At 36.2% G+C, this 21,147-nt stretch overlaps 1 pseudogene; it reads right to left on the reverse strand.

Moving 5' to 3' along the window:
- Positions 1-7,263: 7,263 nt before the first annotated feature.
- The window catches only part of LOC110595437, a 30,092-nt pseudogene continuing 16,208 nt past the window's right edge, over positions 7,264-21,147 (reverse strand).

A 21,147-nucleotide genomic window follows, 5' to 3' on the forward strand; every position in this document is an offset into this window, starting at 1 on the left:
AAAACACAAGGGAAAGTTTAGAACTTCTTAGAGACCAGTTAATTTGTTGCAACCAAAATGCTGACAGAAATACAAACATTAAAGGCCATGTGATGAAGTCTCAGATGAAAATTGGGAATTTATTGGGAAATATAGCAAAGGTCACACGTGTTACATCATAGTAAATAACTTGACTGATTTGTGTTCATGTACTAGGACATTGTGACCAAACTCAAGAGTGATGACCTAGAGTATCTGGTAGGAGATATTTCTAGGCAGCAAAGCCTTCAGGAAGTGGTATGGCTGCTTTTAATAGCTTATGGTCTGATGTAGCAGCAAAGGAATGGCCTAAAGGTATAATTAATAATTAAAAGGAAAGCAGAGTGCAGAAATTTGGAAAACTCGCATCCTGGCTAAGTGGTAGAGAAGAAAAAAGTGTTTTCAGGAGACCAACCCAAAGGTGTGCAATTCAAGGAGGCTGTAGAACCATGAGATTACCAAGATAAAAGGGAGCCACGTGCTAATAGTTAAAACAATGGCAAAGAGATCCTGAAGGCATTTCAGGAATCAAATATTTGAGGCAATCCCTACCCAATCACAGGCCTGGAAGACTATGAGGCCAGAACGGTTTGGGGGACCTGGCCTGAGACACTGCTTCCCTAGGACATTTCAGAATGCTGCTTCTGGCATCCTGGCCACATGGTTCCAACTGTGACTCAAACAGCTCCAGGTACTACTTGGACCACTGCATCAGAGAATACAGCCATAAGCCTTGGCAGCCCCACATGGTCTTAAGTGTTCAGGTGTCCAGAATGCCATGGAGGCTTGACAGCTTCTGCCTAGATTTCAGAGTTTGTATCAGAAAGACTGGGTACCCAGGCAGAAGCCTGCTGCAAGGGCAGAGCCACTGCACAAAGCCTCTACCAGGGCAGTGCTGAACCGAAATATGGGTTTGGAGTCCCCTCACAGGGTCCCCACCAGGGTACTGCCTAATGGAATCATATAAGCATGGCCTTTGCCATCCAGACCAAAGAATGATAGTTCCACCAGTAGCATGCAACCTCAGCCTGGGAAAGCCACAGGCATTCAACTGCAATCCAATAGAGCCGTCATGTAGGATATGACCAACAAAGCTATAGGGACAGGGCTGCCCAAGACTTTGGAAGCTCACACCTCACAGCAGTGGGTCCAAGATGAAGGACATGGAGTTAAGAATATTTTGGACCTTTAAGATTTAGTGTCTGCCCTGCTGGGTTCCAGATTTCTGTGAGTCTATTATCTCTTCTTTTGGTAAATTTCTTCCTTTTGAAATTGAAATGTTTACTCAATGCCTATAGAACCATTATATCCTGGAAGTAAATAACTTTACAATTTTTTCCCACAGACTGTTAGCTATAAGGAACTTACCTTGAATCTTAGATAAGATTTTGGACTTTTGAGTTGATGTTAAAAGACGTTAAGACCTCAGGGGAATATTGGGATTAGGTGATTATGTTTTGTATGTGAGAGGGACATGAGATTTGAAAGACCAGGAAGTAAATGCTATAGTTTAGATGTCTGTCCCTCCAAACCTCATGTTGAAATTTGATCCCCAATGTTAGCAGTAAGGCCTAATAAGAGGTGTTGTGCAGGTCCCTCATAAATGGCTTGGTTCTGTCTTCATAGTAATAAGGAGTTCTCCCTCTATTAGTTTACACTAGAGCTGGTTGTTTAAAGGAGCCTGTCCCTTTCCCTTTCTCTTGCTTCCTCTCTTGCCACGCGATCTCTGCACATGCTGACTCCCTTTCTGCCTTCCATCATGATTGGAAGCAGCCTAAGACTTTCACCAGGTGCCCAACCTTCCAGTCAGCAGAATCATGAGACAAATAAACCTTTTTCCACCAAAATTATCTACTGTCAGGTATTTCTTTATAGCAAAAAAGCAGACTAAGAAACTGCCCATGGCCTGGATATTTTAATGTGCTTGAGTTCCTGACCTTTAAATCAAGACGTTTTGCTTTTTGCCAATTATTTTTTTGCTTATATGATAAATTGGTCTTCAAGACTTATAATTAGTAAGTTTAGAAATAGGTTTTTTGAAAAAGTGATTATCTCCCCACTCTCTTGATGGTTTCTTTGACTTTGCAGAAGCTTGTCAGTTTGATGAGGCCCCACTAGTCTATTTTATCTCTTGTGGCATGGGTGCTTGGAGTTTTGATCGGGAATTGGTTGTCAGTTCCAATTTCCATAAGGGTGGCTAATGCATTTTCTAAGGTTCTTAGAGTTTGAGGTTTTACATTTAAGTCTTTGATCCATTTAGTGTTGATCCTTACATATAGTGATAGGTAGGAATCTTGTTTTAATCTTCCGCATGTGGGCAACCAGTTTTCCCAGCACCATTTGTTAAATAGGTTCTCCTCTCCCCAGTTGGTGGTGAAGGCTTTGTTGAAGATGAGTGAGTTAAGAAAATGAGGTTTTGCTTCTGGAATCTCTATCTTGTTCCATTGGTCTATATGTTTGTGCTTGTAACAATACCGGGCTGTTTTTATTATTGTAGCTTTATAATGGAGTTTAAAGTCTGGGGGTGTGATGCCTCCTACTTTTTTTTTTTTTTTTTTTTTCCTGAGGATTGTTTTGGTGATTCATGGTCATTTATGTTTCCAGTGAATTCCTGTATTGTCACTTCCAGGTTTGTGAAGAATGCTGCTGGCAATTTAATGGGTATTTTGTTAAATCTGTAGATTGCCTTGGGAAGGATGGACATGTTAACAATGCTGATTCTTCCTATCCGTGAGCATGGAATATTTTTCCATTTGTTTGTGTCATCTTTGATTTCTTTAAGCAGTGCTTTGTAGTTTTCTTTGTAAAGGTCTTTCACATCTCTGGTTAGGAAAATGCCAAGGAATTTGATTTTTTTTCTGGCTATTGTGAATGGGATTATGCTTTTTATTTGGGTTTCTGTTTGTTTGTTGTTAGTGTATAGAAATGTGACTGTCTTTTGCATTTTGATTTTATACACTGAGACTTTGCCAAAGTCCTTTATCAGTGCAAGGAGGTTTTTGACAGATTCGCTTGGATCAGACTGGGAAATAATATTTGCCAACTGAACATCTGACAAAGGCCTAACATCTAGGTTCTACAAGGAACTCAAATGTGCCAAAAAGAAAAAAACCAAATAGCCCCATTACAAAGAGGGCAAAAATAAATTAGCCAGGTATGGTAGCGCATGCCTGTAGTTCCAGCTACTTGGAAGACTGAGGTGGAAGGATCACTGGAGCCCAGCAGGCTGAGGCTGCAGTGGCTGGGAGCGGCCACTGCACCCCCAGCTGGGCGACAGAGTGAGACTCCAACTCAAATAAAAAAAAGTGGGTAAAAGTTATAAATAAACAGTCCTCAAAAGAAGATGTATGAGCAGCCAACAGATAAATGAAAAAATGCTCAGCATCACTAGTCATCAAAGAAATGCAAATTAAAATATAGGAGATGCCACCTAACTCCAGTCAGGTTGGCTCTCATCAAAAACTCAAAAAATAACAGATCCTGGAGAAGATGCAGCAAAAAGGGAACACTTCTACACTGTTGGTGGGAGTGTAAACTAGTACATCCTCAGTGGAAAACAGTATGGCGATTCCTAAAAGATCTAAAAATGGATCTTCCATATAACCCCGCAATCTCCCTACTGGTAATATACACAGAAGAATTCAAATCGCTGTATAAAAAAGATACCTGCACATGTATGTTTACCACAGCATTGTTCACAGTAGCAAGAACATGTAACCAACTGTGATGCCCATCAAAAGAGGACTGGATTTTAAAAATATGGTACATACACACAATGAAATATTATGCAACCATAAAGAAGAACAAAATCATGAACTTCACAGCAACCTGGATGAACTTTGAGTCTGTAATACTGAGTGATCTTTCACAGAAACAAAGAACTGAGTATCACATGTTCTCACTCATAAGCAGATTTTGAACAATTATCATAATACTATAAGAGAATGATTGACAGTAGTGGGAAACTGCAAGGAGGGGGGGCGGGGAAGTGGGATTGGAAATCTGCCTGGGGAAGGGGGGTGCAAATCTCATTAAGAAGGGTACCTGAATAGTGAACATTTGTATACTTAACCCTGAATTGTACCCCACATCTTTAATATACAAAATTTTTTTTAAAAAAAGAAAAAGTGATTAAACTACATTGCACTATGTAAAAAGCCATTCTAAAGTTTATATTTTTTATTCAACATAAATTAATTTAAAGACTTTCTCAATCTGTAAATAACCTAGATAAGCTAAGCCTAGTCTACTAGACTAATTTATACCTTAATGTGAGGTGTTTCAATCTCCTCATCATATTACCTAAAACAGCTGTTTTTTAAACATTTATGCTTCTCACCAAAATACTTAAGCTCTTTGAAGGAAGAGTTCACGTCTACCTAGTGTCTAGCAGAGTACCTAGCACATAACTATTTCTTGAAGAATTATACAAAAGGAATGGTAATCTTATTTTATGATAGAAATAGATTTTGAGTAGATTTTATTCTAAACATGGAACAAATTGGTCACGGAAATATCTGTGTGAGACAATGAATGACTTTCAAGGCTAGTAAAAGAGACCTGGATATAAGATGAGACAATGAAAAGAGGAAAGAATCAAAGATATATTTTTATTCATTGGCAATTTTTCTCAGAACTCTGATGATAATGGACTCTGTATACAATTAAAATCAATTTTCCACTATTTCTAAGTGTTACTAATACCAATAAGTACTTTTTAGCACAGGAGACAAGGAATAACTTTTCCAAGAATAATCTCCAACAAGGTGGCCTTGTAGAAAGAAGACTATCCTCTTGCAAAATTCTAAGGAGACCCACTACAACTAAGTGTAGGGAAATCAATTTTGGTAAGATACAGGCATGGAGGATCCACCCTGGAAGCCTCCAGTCCACTTTGTACTCATGTATACACTAAGCTTGACATTCCTTGACTACGCCAGGGTGAGGACTTCTCCCATCATGTAACATATAGGCCCTTAGTAAAAAGAAAAGACTTGCGTTTTCTCCTGAAATCTTGTATGTGTACCTTTTAGATTCATGAGTTCTATGCCAAACTGTGGTGAATAATGGGGAATGATGCAATAGCTACTGCTTCTTTCTCCATAAGTTTCCCAGTATGCACTTTAAATACTGTTCCAGACTTGGTCTGTGTCTTTAAATGTCTTCTGCCCTTGTTTGTTTGACAAAGAGAAAGATCAAATAATTGGTGTGTCACCTGGATCCCTTAGAGGTAAAACTATTTAGTGAAGTTGAGATGATTATGGTATTTTTTGAAAGTCTACCTAAAATTATTTTTGCTTAACGTTAGCAAATAGCCCCTATGCAAAGTTAAGTAGAAGTCAATTTATATTTCAAACTGACAAATGTTTAAGTGCCTAATCTATGTACGTTTTCTCCTTTCTTTGTTTCCTTAGCAACAACTACTTCCAGTCAAACAATATAACTAAGAAGGGCTTATTGTGTTTGTATACATTTTTTATTTGATCTTAATTTTACATGACCCTTTATAAAATTTTTTAATTCAGGAACTTGGATTTATGAGTTTGGGGTTGTAGCTGCAACCAGTTACTGAGCAGATTTAAAAGGTTGCTATTAGCAATCAGGGATATGAGCTGTGAACATAACAATGGAGGCTTTCTTTGAGATTTAATCAAAAGGATTTCAAGAAAATTGCAAAGGGAAATTTTTGGAGAGTTGAATGGGCAATTATCTGAAGCACTGTGTATTGAGAACCAAGGCTTTATTGGTCCTTTTTTAATATAATCTCTAACATTTATTTTCTGCTAAAAAAATAGAGGGGGAGTGATGAAAGAAAATGTTGCCTCTTTCCTACTAATTATAAGTTGTGGTAGTAAAATTCCATAACTGAATCATTGTCACCCATTAATACCAAAAGATTACCCCACATCCAAATGACAATAACATTAATGCTCAAAGCAAAAAATTACAAAGGCTCGCTGCTGTCTTTGTGTTGTGATAATAACATAAAATGAAATATTGCCTAGCCTGTATCATGGTCAATTTTAATAAAGAAGGGGAACCAATTTAAATTATGATTAATGGAATTAAACAAATCACTTTATTTTACTTTGTTTTAGCAACAACTTGTTTATGAGCATTATAGTACTTCAAATAGCAAAGAAGTCTATGAAGAAAAACAAATAATTTCCCCATCTTTCTACTTCTAGCTATTAGGTGGGTTGAAACATAAGCATTTTTTATTTTAATAAATATATAATATAATATAATATAGTATAATATAATGAATTTCGTTGGAATGTTGAAGAACTACCTAGGCATGCGAGATTCTACATAAGCAGAAGTACTAAAATCATTAGAATTTAAATAATAAAGTAAATGGGACTTCTGTAGACTTCAAAAGACAGCATCAAGTTTCCTGAAAAATATGTCTAATGCAACTAAAAGATGATGGACAACAGACTACCACTCACATACTGCTATCACAAGGCCGGATGTTTGAGAGAAACGTAGACAAGAATTATAAAGATAAACTTAATTGTTTATATATCCCCTTCCCATTTTGAAGCAAGTGTAAATTTATTTGGGCATTATCTGTGAGAGTTCATGCTCCTGCCATTAGAATATAAAAGTGGTGATTTTCCCTTGACCTGGCATGGTGGCTCAAGCCTATAATCCCAGCACTTTGGGAGGCCATGGCAAGAGGGTTACCTGAGTCCAGGGGTTTGAGACCAGCCTGGGCAAACTGGTGAGACCTCGTCTGTACAATAAATAAAAAAATTATCCCGGCCTGGTGGTTTGCACCTATAGTTTCAGCTACTTGGAAGACTGAGATGAAAGGATCGCCTGAGTTCAGCAGGTTGAGGCTGTAGTGACTGTAAGCATACCACTGCACTCCAGCTTAGGTGACAGAGTTAGACTTCAACTTGAGGAAAAAAAGTGTTGATTTTCCTGACATTGGACGTTATCAGACATGTAATGAACAACAATAAAAAATACAGTTTTCTGTTTTCATCTTCACTTTCCTAATGATGATTAGTTTTAGCCTTTGTATCTCATTTTTTAATCTGCCATTTCAACTTTCTTTTTCTGATAAGCTAATTTATGCTCTATGCCAATTGTTATTGAAATGCTTATCTTTTTTGTAAACATCTAGAAGGATATTTAGGAATGTTAGGGCTTTAACATTCATTTATATTTCCTGTTTTGTTTTGTTTTGTTTTCATAAATAGGACTTTTTAATTGTCACTCTTTAAAGCCTGGATTTTAAACAGATTCCTGGACAGATGGTTCATATCCTTAAGCTCATTCCACTTTAGCACCTGTCTTGTCCCTAACAGCTTTTCCAGAACTACTACCTTCACGATGCAGCTCCATGAGTTTTCCCAATTCAAACTTGAGCTTCTTCAGCATTTTTACTTTTCTAACAAAGACATTACAAAGAGGGTAAATAGATTGGCAGACCTTGTCTATGTCTTTTCCACTGCTGTCTGGAATCAATTTATTCACCACGCCTTTCAAGTCATTTGTCTGCACTTCTCAGGTCATGAATTCCATTATCCTCTTTCAGATCTGGCAGAGTTGTTGGTGCTGCGTGTAAGAGGTCTTCCATATATGATTGCTGCATTTTTTAGTAAAACCAACACAGAACAGATGAAGCCAAGCATATAGGATAGGAGACAGTCCACTCTCAAAAAAAAATAATAATAAATAAAGTTTAAAATAATGTCTAATCAAGCACATACATCAACATGAGCTTCAATCATGGTCTGCCAGTTTGGGACCATGGAGCACATTTTGTCCCCGGTAAGGTCCATGCCGTGGAAGTTAGTCAGGCAGTTTTTTCTCTGAACATTTTCAATGATCAGCTTGAATTTTCTAAATGCAACTTCATCATTCTGCAGATTGGCAAGACTCACTTCAAATACACAATCCTTGAGGCCATCAGATGCAATTTTGTTCCTTGCATCTTGGTGACTAGGGTTTTGCCAATATTTCTTATATTGAACATGGCAAGTGCTTTCACATCATACCAATCTTTCTTAGAAAATGTATCAACCTCTTTCTTCTTGGCTTCCTTTTTTATGCCTTTCATAAGGCACTTGTTTTCGCCAACTGCCACGGTGCCATTCTGAGAACCAAAAGGGCCTATTATGTTTTCAATGTTTTCTTTTTTAAAAGGATAATAATGAGACCTGCTAATACAAATATACAGAGGTTATACTTGTAAATTTGATATTGTGCAGGTAGTTACTTGGAATGACTTTATTTCACTGATGTATCTACTACGATACTGATTTTTTTTTTAATTATTTTCAGAGACACAAGAACACCAATATTGTAGTCATATCTCACATTTTAACACCACAGTGTATGTTAGAGTTTGTCATTTTTTCTATTCAGTGAACAACTCCAAGTTACTTTATCATTGCCTAAATTTATTCCCTCCATTGCTGTTTTGGTAGTGTCTATTAGTTTTATTCTGCAAGCTCATTAAGTACTACTTTTTTCAATTGAGACAGGATCTCACTCTGTTACCCAGACTGGAATGCAGTGATATGATCATAGCTCACTACTGCCTCAAACTCTTGTTCATAAATTATGCTGCTGCCTCAGCTACCCAAGCATCTGGGACTACAGGTGTACACCTCCATGCCCAGCTAATAAATTAAGTATTAAAAATTCTTTTTTTATGTTTGAACATCCAATGCACTACATTAATATAATTCAGAAAATGGTGAATAAATACACATGGCCCCAAATTTACAATGGATCATCTCAAGATTTTTTTGACTTTATGATAGAGTAAAAGTAATAACACATTCAGTACAAACCATTCTAGGAACACCCATTCAACTATCCTGTTTCTCATTTTCAGTATAGCATTCAACAAATTCAACATGAGACATTCAATACTTTATTATATATAGGCTTTTCACTAGATGATTTTGCCAAACTGTAACCTAATGTAAGTGTATGACCATGTGTAAGGTAGGCAAGACAAAACTATAGTGTTTGGTAGACTAGATTTATTAAACGCATTTTTGAATTATCATATTTTCAAATTGTGATGAGTTTAACAGAATGTAATCTCTTTGTAAATTTAGGAGCATTGAGTACTTTTTTTTTTTTTTGAGCTGGAGTCTCACTCTTGTCGCCTAGGCTGGAGTGCAGTAGCATGCTCACAGCCACCACAGCCTCGACCTGCTGAGCTTAGGTGATCCTTCCCCCTCAGCATTCCAAGTAGCTGGAACAACAGATGCACACCACCATGCTCAGCTAGTTTTTATGATTTACTGCAGAGACAAGGTCTCACCAAGTTGTCCAGGCTGGTCTTGAACCCCTGGATTCAGGAATGCGTCTCGCCTCAGCCTCCCAAAGTGCTGGGATTACAGGCTGAGCCACTGAGCCCGGCCACACTGAGTACTTTCTAAACTTTAAATTGTTTAGGCCGTGAAGGCAATTATCACAGACTAATTCTAAAATGTTTAAGGTAGTGACAGCATCATTAGAATAATTGAATAGCTTCCAAGATAACTATTTCTACATGAACAGCATTCATTTGGATGTCCAAATTCTGGCATGTCTGTTCGAGCCAGAATACATTTTCATTACTCTAATAAGGTTTGGCAAAAATCAGTGTAAAAGGAGTTCACTCTAGTGGGTTAGTTATGTCAATCAGGCAGGGAAGCAATAACATTTAAATTCAAGCAAATATTGTGAATAAGGATCTTTGGTAGTAGCCAAGAGTATAGGATAGGGGACAGTTCACTCTCAAAAAGAAGTTTAAAATAATGTCTGACTAAGCATACACACAATAAAAAAGTGATTCTTTTCTAAGAAGCTAAGGAAATACTCAAATACATAGTATGGAGTGTAAAAAGATTATTATTCCAAGACAATTAATTTATTTATAATCTATTCACGGTTCTCTAAATGTGGAGTCAATGGCAACAACTTTGATCCGAGATTGCACAATGTGGTCAGTCAAGGCTGTGGGTAATATTTTCTGCAGAAGTCAGAGTTAGTTTCGGAATTCAGTACATAGTGTAGCACCTGCCCAGTGATTCCCAACTAAGTTGGTCTAGACCACAAAGCAGTCCAATAGAATGTTCTGGGATGATGAAGTTGTTCAAGTGCACTTCCCAATACAGGAGTCACTAGCCATATTTTACTATAAACACTTGAAATATGACTAGGTGCCTGAGCCCGTGGGTTTGAGACCCGCCTGGCCAGGCGAGACCTCATCTCTACAATAAATCAAAAAATTAACTGGGCGTGGTAGCGTGCGCCTGTAGTTCCAGCTACTTGGAAGGCTGAGGTGGAAGGATCGCCGGAGCCCAGCAGGTCGAGGCTGCGGTGGCCGGGAGCGGCCACTGCACTCCAGTCTGGGCGACAGAGTGAGACTCCAACTCAAAAAAAAAAAAAAAAGCGAAATATGACTAGGATGACTGAGAAGTGGAATTTTCAATATTTTAAAATCATATTTAACTTAAATATAGATGTATCTAAAAGCTAACATACTGAACAGCACACGTCTACAGCAGGGATTGGCAAACTACTACCCATGGGCCAAATCTGGCCCACTGCTTACTTTTGTAAATAAAGAGTCATCATATCTTATTGGCTGTCACAGTCATTTGTTTTTACATATATGCTTTTACATATGTTTTTACATATATAATCCTTTTGTATAAAAACATTAGTGCCAGTAGCTGTCACCATAGGACCCACAGAGTCAAAAATATTTACTATTTGATCCTTTAAAAAAAAATTGCCGATCCCTGGCCTAGAGAAAGAAGTATTTATAGCCTTGCTTTGATACATCCTATTGATGAGCTATAAATGGCAAAATCAAAGCAAGAACAGAAAGTAAGTGGACATTTGGCAAATAACCCAACATTCTATCCTCATAATTCTGTTAGGCTCTGAATTTAATTGTAGTTCATGTTTAGGCCAGAAGAACAGAGTGAAGGCTTTTTAATTGTATAAACTTAAGACATATAGCATGATATTTTGATATATTTATACATGATGAAATGATTATTACATTCTTGAAAGCAAAGAAAATATAGGTCTATGAGGGCAAAGGTAAATTCTTATTCATTTGTGTATATTTTATTGTGTTTAATACAAGGCTAGAGAAATATGTAATAATCAATAATGTGTTATCATGTCCAACTGAATCAAATTGAAAGGGTATATGCCTATTTCCAAAAAGACTATACCTCAATTAGAGAGTAAATTTTATTTAAAAATCATGTTTTTTGCCGGGCTCGGTGGCTCAGCCTGTAATCCCGCGCCTTTGGGAGGCTGAGGTGAGTGGATTGCCTGACCCCGCGGGTTCGAAACCCGCCTGGGCAACGAGACCTCATCTCTACAATAAATCAAAAAATCAGCCGGGCATGGTAGCACATGCCTGTAATTTCGGCTACTCGGAAGGCTGAGGCGGAAGGATCGCTGGAGCCCAGCAGGTGAGGCTGCGGTGGCCGGGAGCGGCCATTGCACTCCAGTCTGGGCAACCGAGTGAGACTCCAACTCAAAAAAAAAAAAAAATCATGTTTTTTCTTAAGTATACAGAATTATATCTATCCCTTTAAAATTATAATTTTGCTATAGCAGGTCATTGAGAATGGAGTTTAAGTCATATTTGATATGTTTGTAAATTGTAAGACCTAATCATATTCACTAGCTGATTTTAAGTTATAATTTCAGCCCAAGACAGGGCTGATAAAAGATGCCCAAGAAAGCATCTTTCCTCTTTAAAAAAGAACTTGGGGTCAGTCTCTAGAATTTGGGGAGAAAAAAAACACTCCTTTTACACTGAAGCATAGAAAAAATCCACATGGTTATAATCATTTTTCAACAGCAATTTTTATTAATGAATAAAGAAGGAAAGCACTGTCTTCGACAGGAGCATCAGGTAGGTCAACCCTGGTGACCAGCCCAGTGCAAGGGGCCACCCTCAAACTACATGCACACTAATTGTATGCACTGTTCCTTCAGTAGATACAGAAATATGTAAGTGACACTGGAGCTCAAGAAGTGGGATAAGTAGTCAGAAAGGGAAAAAAACACATTTTTTCCCTTTGCTTAGCAGAAAGCAAATGTTAACAGACTAGGAGCTGGCAAGGCCAAGAAGGAAAATTTGACCCATAGATTTTATTTTGTTTTGTTTTGCTCTGTTTTCTTATTGTGGTAAGAACAGATAATATAAGATCTACTCTCTTAACAAATTTTTAAGTGCACAGTACAGTATCGTTCACTGTAAGCACAATGTTTTACAACAGATCTCTAGAACTTACTCATCATGCATTACTGAAACTTTATATCAATTGAACAGCAACTCTTATTCCCCCATCCCCGACACCTGGCAACCACCATTCTCCTTTCTGTTTCTGTTAGTTGGAATACTGTAGACACCTCTTATAAGTGGAACTATGCAATATTTGTCATTCTGTGAATGGCTTATCACACTTTGCATAATGTTCTCAAAGTTTCTGCATGTTGTACATGGTATAATTTCCTTTTTTATGTCTGAAATATCCCTGTGTATGAATATACCACAGTTACTTTAACGATACACCTGAAAACAGATATTTAGGTTGTTTCTACATCTTGGTTATTAAAAATAATACAAAGAACTTAGAATTTGAGCCTCATGTTACAATTGAATGGAAGGCTCTTTTTTTTTTCTCTCTTCTTCTTCTAATGAAAAGGCGTTGAGCACATTTTTTATTAAGAAAAAATTTAACCAACTATTTGTCAATCAGAGAGTAGACTAAAGTAGTCATTAGTGCTATTCTACAAACAATTCTACTTCCTTCTAGTCTTATGGTAAGTTTATACTTACTCAATTAAAATTGAATGTGACCATATGCCTTTCATTGACCAATGTATTGTAAGTAGAAGTGACATGTGTCACTTCCAAGTGAAAAACGTATAAGTTAATAAGGAATTTCTCACGAATTTCTCATTTTTGCTGCCTTGGAAGTCATGAAAGCGCCAAAACACATTCTCCCTCATACTGAATTTCCTGAGTGAGAATATAGTATAATCGATGATGTTGAACGTCTGATCCAAGCAAAAATTAAGCCACCAAAGTTTGGGAGGAGTTACCAACAATACCCATATTCAAAATGATCTAATTTCCCTTTACAAAATAAGTATGTTTTGGTGACTGTATATAATTTGATAAATTAGCATAGGCTGTAATATGTGAAATAATCAGCTTTGCTTAATTAAAATTAGTCAGTTGAAGCATTCTTTTTAAGATGCCATGTTATGGTAAAGGTAACTATTACTAATATAATATACTTTTTTGTCTTTTCATTTTATTTTAAAGATATGGGGTACAATTCAAGGTTAGGGATACAAATGATCATTGTGCAGGTAAAGCTTGGACCTCATTTTGGTCCCCACTTCACCTAGTTTGAAATCAGGAACACTTATTGATGAGGTGTGCCCCCATCCCTCTCCTGGCATTTTCCCACTACTGTCAATCCCTTTCTTTTAGTATTATGATAATTGTTCAGGGTCCACTTATGAGTGAGAAAATATGGTACTCAGGTCTTTGTTTCTGTGATAGATCATTGAGTATTATAGACTCTAAGTCCATTCAAGTTGCTGTGAAGTTCATAATTTTGTCTTTCTTTGTGACTGTGTAATATCCCATCATGCATATGTACTACTTTTTAAATAAATTTTTTATTTTAAATATGTGGGGTACAATTCAGGATTAGGTATACAAATGTTCATTATGCAGGCACCTTTGTTGATGAGCTATGCCCCCTACCACATTTTTTTATCCAATCTTCTTTCAATGGGATTCCATATTTTTGCTATTGTGAATAATGTTGCAATAAACATGTGAGTGAAGGTGTCTTTTTCATAGAGTGATTTGTGTTCCTCTGGGTATATTCCCAGTGGGGAATTGCAGGGTTGTATGGAAGGTCTATTTTTAGGTCTTTTAGGAATTGCCAAACTGTTTTCCACAAAGATTGTATTAGTTTACACTTCCACCAACAATGTAGAAGTGTTCCCTTTTCTCTGCATCCTCTCCAGCATCTGTTGTCTGTTGTTTTTTGAGTTATTGATGATGGGCATCTTGACTTCAGTTAAGTGGTATCTCAGTGTGGTTTTAATTTGCATTTCTTTGATGACTAGTGATGCTGAGCATTTTTTCATATATCTGTTGACTGTTCGTATGTCTTGTTTTGAGAAATATCTATTCATATCTTTTGCCCACTTTGTAATAGGGCTGTTTGTTTTTTTCTTTTCGGCACATTTGAGTTCCTTATAATCTAAGATGTTAGGCCTTTGTCAGATATACAGTTGGCAAGTATTTTTTCCCATTCTGTGGGCTGTCTCCCTGCTCTCTTGATGGTTTTCTTTGGTTTTCAGTTTGATGAGGTGCCACTTGTCTATCTTCTCTCTTATGGCATGGGCACTTGGGGCTTTGATCAAGAATTCATTGACAATTCTAATTTCCATAAGGGTGTCTCCAGCATTTTCTAAGGTTCTTATAGTTTGAGGTTTTATGTTTAGATCTTTGATCCATTTAGAGTTGATTTTTGTGTATGGTGATAGATAGGGGTCTTGTTTTAATGCTCTGCATGTGGTCAGCCAGTTTTCCCAGCACCATTTACTGAATAAGTTCACCATCCCCAGTGGTTTTTAGTGGAGGTCTGAGGTCTCTTCATTGTCTTCTGAAGTCCGTATTCTCAGTTGCTATCTCCCCAGGGATTTGTATGGGTCCTGTGTTCTTCTGTTGATTCTTCTTCATTTGTAAAGGTTTTCCTCACCCTTTTTTTCTCCCCTCTTTAATTCTGTTTTCAGTGATTGGGGGATAGCTTTCACTTCTGTTTGCTCAATCCCCTATTCTTCCTTATGTAGATCCTCTGAATTTGCTCAATTTTGAGACTGGACTAGGTTTGGGCGATCGTGCTTTTTGCAGTTTTGAGATTTGATTAAGGGAGGAGCTGTGGTTGAGATGCTATCTGCAGATCACAGTATACGCTGACAGGCATGTGGGCCCCCTGGGACCCACTCCTAACCACCTTACAATCTGTCCATGCCATGTGGTGGGGGTGTATGTTTTTCCCCTGAAAGAAAAATTAAATAAGAAAAAGGAAAATAATGGAAAAAGGAAAGAGGGAGATGAAAGGAAGTTGAAGACAGAGAATAAGAGAGAAAACAGGTAGGCACAACAACTAATGAATAAACTAAGGAACACACAATAACAGAAGAAAACTAAAAAAAAGCAAAAACAAACAAACAATAACAGAGCCCTGTTGACGTACTCCCTCTCAAAAATAACCATATGCAAACAGAAAATCTAAAGAACAATAAAATAACAAAAACAAAGATAGTACGAAAACGTGAACAGAAACAGAAAGGAGAAAAAAAAAAAGAGCTCCCTCTGTAATTGTTTCTGAAACTTCAGGTTCCTTTCCCAAGCACTGCTGCCACTTTTGGCTACCATTGCATTAGAGAGACTCTGGTGTCTAGCCTGTACCCTCTGCTTTCAGTTGCTCTCAGTGCGGGTCAGATGACCCATGGACTGCTGTGGGAAGAGAGGAGAGTGAATCAGGTCTGGACTCATCTGATTTGTCTGCCACTGCTGCCAAGTCTCCCATTCAGATCAGAATTGTCTGTGCCTGGCTCAGCGTGGGAAAGGGGCATCTGTCTCTTTGTGTCTGATGGTTGATCCCAGAGGGGTGCGGAGATCGCCACTGCATCTCAGGTTTGAGGCTGAACAGAGATAGGCCGGACAATGCAGGTCTCTGCCCATCTCGGGGCAGAGAAAGTGGCAGGGGCTGGCAACTCTTCACCAGTGGTAAGACTCAATGGCCAACTCAAAAACAAAAAAAAAGAATCTACAATTATTTCAAAGTTATGTCTTCAGTTCTCTTTTTCACATATTTCCCAGAATATACAAGCAACATTAGAAAACATACACACACACATTATTATAAAACTCAACCTCCCCCAAAAAAGTTTTAAAAAGTTAGTGTTGCACATTTCCATTAGTTGTGATGCTCAATAGTCATTTTGTTATTCAAAATATTTGGAATTAACTATAACTCACAACAACCACTGGAGAGAGGAGAACCTGTTCAGTAAATGGTGCTGGGAAAACTGGCTGACCACATGCAGAAGATTGAAACAGGACCTTTACCTATCACCATACACAAAAATTAACTCTAAATGGATCAAAAATCTAAATGTAAAGACTTAAACTATAAGAATCTTAGAAAACACAGGAAACACCCTTATGAAAATTGGAACTGACAACCAATTCTTAATCAGAATCCTAAATGCCCATACCTTAAGAAATAAGATAGACAAGTGGGACCTCATCAAACTAATGAGCTTCTGCAAAGCAAAAGAAACCATCAAGAGAGCAAGGAGACAGACAGCCCACAGAATAGGAAAAAATATTTGCCAACTGGGTATCTGACAAAGGCCTAACATCTAGGACCTACAAGGAACTCAAATGCACTAAAAGAAATAAAACAAACAGCCCCTTTAAAAAGTGGATAAAAGACATAAATAGACTCTTCTCAAAAGAAGATATACAGGCAGTCAACAGACACATGAAAAAGTGATCAGCCTCACTCATCATCAGAGAAATGCAAATCAAAACCACACTGAGATAACACCTAACCCCAGTAAGAATGGCCATCATTAATAAAACAAACAACAGCAGATGCTGGTGTGGATGCGGAGAAAAAGAAACACTTCTACACTGCTGGTGGGAATGCAAACCAGTGCAACCTCTTTGGAAGACAGTGTGGCAATTTCTGAAAGAACTAGAAATTAATATTCCATATGACCCAGCAGCCCTCCCACTACTGGGAATATACCCAGAGGAACACAAATCATTCTATTAAAAAGATATCTGCACTTGCATGTTTGTTGCAGCTCTATTCATAATAGCAAAAACATGGAACCAACCATGCTGCCCATCAAAGCTGGACTGGATTTTTTTAAATGTGGTACATATACACAAAGGGATATTATGCAGGCATAAAGAAGGACAAACGTGTGGACTTCACAGCAACTTGGATGGATTTAGAGTCGATCACACTCAGTGATCACAGAAACAAAGAACAGAGTACCATATGTTCTCACCCTTAAGTGGACCTTGAAGAAGTATCATAAAACTATAAGAAAGGGATTGGCAGTCGAGGGAAACTGCCAGGGGAAGGGAGGTGGGATTGGCAGGTGAGGGAAACTGCTAAGGGAAGGAGGGGCACACCTCATCAACAAGGGTGCCTGCATATTCAACGTTTGTATACCTAACTCTGAAATGTATCCACATCTTTATAATTATTAAAAAACTATAACTCACTAAATAACAGTGATTATTTCAATCTGAATTTTTTAATAAGAATTTAATAGTGTATACACATGTGTGCATGTACACATTTGTAGTATTTACAAATATATTTATTAGCCTTGCAATCAATTTCCTCAACTATTTAAATAAATAAAACACATAGATGATTTTGCAGTTGAATCTCTCCTGTTTATTACCTTTTTCATTTTTCCATTTATATTCTGTAAAATAAGAATAACACTGACCTGTGTCATCTGACTATTTTTTCTTTTCTATGTAATTTAAAGCATAAGCTAAGTGAAATATTTCTAAATACTTTCCATTTAAATACTATCAAACATGAAAAATATTGTCGCTGAAAGAGTCATACCATCACACATTGTACAATGAGAACTATGGATAAAAATCTAGTTTTAAATTTAAAAGATTCTACATTATAGAGAAAATACAGGTCTCATATCTTCCTACAAACTGCTCTGTTTAATATTCCATGGCAAATTTTGTCCTTGCAGCAAAAAGAAAGATAGATTATTTGTGTCTCATTAATTTTTATGTAAAATTATTCTTTGTTCCCTTGGTTGCTCCCTGTCTAAATTGGAAGGGAAATAACTAAGGATTTTTTATGAGTTTAATTGTCTAAATTTACACATCTTCTCCTTGTGGTTAAAAAAGGTATATTATGGGGTATTCATGATAAATATTTAGTAAGTTTTTGTGTTATTTATGTCTTCAATTTAAAGCAATGACAACATCGTTAAGATAAACAAAGGAAAAGTAACAAAGCAAGAAAAGATAAAGGATGGGAGAAAAACATTCCTATTCACTATAGACCCCACATTAGCTTTGACACTAAAACAGAAATAACATAATTCTAAAATCAACTCAGAATTTTAAAAATATACAAGATTATGCTATAACAAGTAAATGCCTCTGAAACCTCTAAACATATTCAAGGACAGCTCATAATAAAACCAAAATAACTTTTATTTTACTTTTTATTAGTTTTCACACCTTATTATCTCTTTCAACAATAGAGGAGCATTCCATTGACAAATCATAAAGCTTATGAATGTCTGGAAAAATGAAAAAACTAAAAAATAAGGAGATTGCATAAAATTAATAATTATGAATGTTACTCTATTAAATAGTTTGTAATGCCTTAGATTTAGCAGGAAAAGTAACATGTAAAACTATTATGTATCCATAAAACTTTAAAATACATTTAAAATAATGTAAGAATAACACTTCCAAGGACTTTTTCTCTGAGCCCTCTTATGAGTTGTTTTCTTAGATAAACTATAGCAGAATAAAGCATATCTCTCTTAATATCTTGCTATTGTGGTTGTTCTGAGAATCAAGATTATCTGGGGAATTAGAAAAGAATTTTAAAAATGGAGATAATATTAATCATGCAGCAGAATTATCAAAGAAAACATATAACAAAAAATATTGAAAAAATGTAGGTTTCAAGAAGGATATAGATTAGACACAGAGAAAGCTAAAGAAAGAAATCGATAATAAAATATATATATGAGATGTAGGTACATTATTAATATTCATTACATTTTATATGATCAGTTAATAATACTTATTTAACTAATTCATTAAGCAGATGGGGATTTTCATTTTTTCCAAAGTATAAAATTATTTTTTTCTGAATCTACTGAAATTCATATGTTGTCACAGACCAAAATATTCCTGGTTTAAAATTTGTGATTACTAGTAGTCACTGTTAATTTCATGATTTCAAAACCTTGAGTAATATAATGGAAAGAATATGACCATAAGAGAAAGATGACATGCCATGCCTTACTAGTTTTGTGAATGCTTCACCCCTCATTTTCATATCTAAGTTGTTGAGGGACAATAATCAAGAAAAGAGCTCTATGAATATGTTATTTTTACAAACAATAAGTTTATAATTACAAAACTGACAACTCACCTATAAATCTACAAAATTTTCCAATATTTTATTGATATCAATTCAACAATTTTCAATAATTAAAAACCTTCCTGGGAAATTGCTATATCCTACACAAGGAGAGTAGGCCGAAAGAAGATTGAGGCAGATATTCATTTTTTCCTTGGACCTGTGTTTTTTTGTTTGTTTTGTTTTGAGTTGGAGTCTCACTCTGTCGCCCAGACTTGAGTGCAGTGGCCGCTCCCGGCCACCGCAGCCTCGACTTGCTGGGCTCCGGCGATCCTTCCACCCCAGCCTTCTGAGTAGCCGGAATTACAGGTGCACGCTACCACGCCCGGCTGATATTTTTATTTATTGTAGAGACGAGGTCTCGCCACCCAGGCGGGTCTCGAACCCGTGAGCTCAGGCAATCCACTCACCTCAGCCTCCCAAAGGCGCGGGATTACAGGCTGAGCCACCAAGCCCGACTGGACCTGTTATTTTTTAGCTTCCAAAATTAGCCTAGAAAAAATAGATAGCAGATAAAACATATAAAAGAATAGCATATAAACAACTTTACATTTGTTAATAAATGTTACATAAAACTAAAGTAATACCTGTTTAAGGTATCTAACTATAAGCTAATACTGAAATATAAGATAATATCTAATTATAAGCTAATAACTAAATAACTATAAACTAATAATAATAATAAAGCAAATAATATAAACTAATAACTAAATAACTAATAATAGATAACTAAGTACTAACATAATAATAACTATAAGCTAATAAATAAAGTAATACCTGTTAAGTTAGATATTTAAGGTATCTAACTAAAAGTCAGGAATTAAAACTAACTTAGGATTTCAGAAGGGAATCTACTTTGGAAATTACAGAAATGTACCTCAAAAAAGAGAAGACAAATATATAAATTTTAAACAAGGTTAAATTGTAGTTATAAAAACCATACAATTTAAGTCCAATATAAACATAACTGGTGTTATAAAAAAGGAACAAAACATATATAAGAGCAAAGAACTAATTTAAAGATTTAATAGGAAAAAAAGAGACATAAATCTGTGAAAGAAAAAGCACTTTGGTATGAGGAAATATCAGAATAAGTGTACCATATCTGACATAAACTAAACTAGTAAAATTTAAGAATGAAGAAAGGCTTCACCACACAGATAGAAAGGTTGCACATCACCATCAATAGAGAAAAGAAAGAAAGTAGCTTCACCTCAGGGTTTTCCTTAGCCACACCAGGTTTCATGAAGTAATAGAGCATTAGTTCTAACCAGGGGCATTTGCCCCAGGGACATTTGGCAACATCTAAGGACATTTTGGATTGTTATAACTGAGTTAGGTATAATTGGCATCTAGCCAGTAGAGGCCAGAAATACTACAAACATCTGATAATATACTGGGTTGCACTCCACAGTAAAGAATTATCTAGACCAAAATATCAATATTGCTAAAGTTGACAAATCCTGCAATAGAGTAATAAAGAATGAAGTGCTGAAGAAAACTGAGCATGGCCCAAATATTCTTCATCTAGTAAAGTTAAATATAAACCCAACATAAAATGTTCTTCAATATTCCAAACTCTGGAAGTATGATGTTATTTAGAACTTCTTGAAAAATATTCTGGAATACAAAACAGCAAAATAAAATGTAAATTGGAAAACAAAATCATAATTCAAAGTTTAACATATTAAGAAACTGATATTAGCATTCATTTCAACTAAGTGTAGATTAAATGGAATTATCTAAGTAACATTTATTTATGATATGCAGTTTTAAAGAAATGATAACATTTCTTTTTTTATGGTTTTTTGTTTTGTTTTGTTTTTGTTTTTGTTTTTCATTAATCAGTATTTTTTATTATGGTTTTGTGGGGTAC

The sequence above is a fragment of the Carlito syrichta genome, unplaced genomic scaffold, assembly GCF_000164805.1.
Source record: "Carlito syrichta isolate Samal-C Ts95f unplaced genomic scaffold, Tarsius_syrichta-2.0.1 Scaffold301938, whole genome shotgun sequence".
In the NCBI taxonomy this organism is placed as follows: domain Eukaryota; kingdom Metazoa; phylum Chordata; class Mammalia; order Primates; family Tarsiidae; genus Carlito; species Carlito syrichta.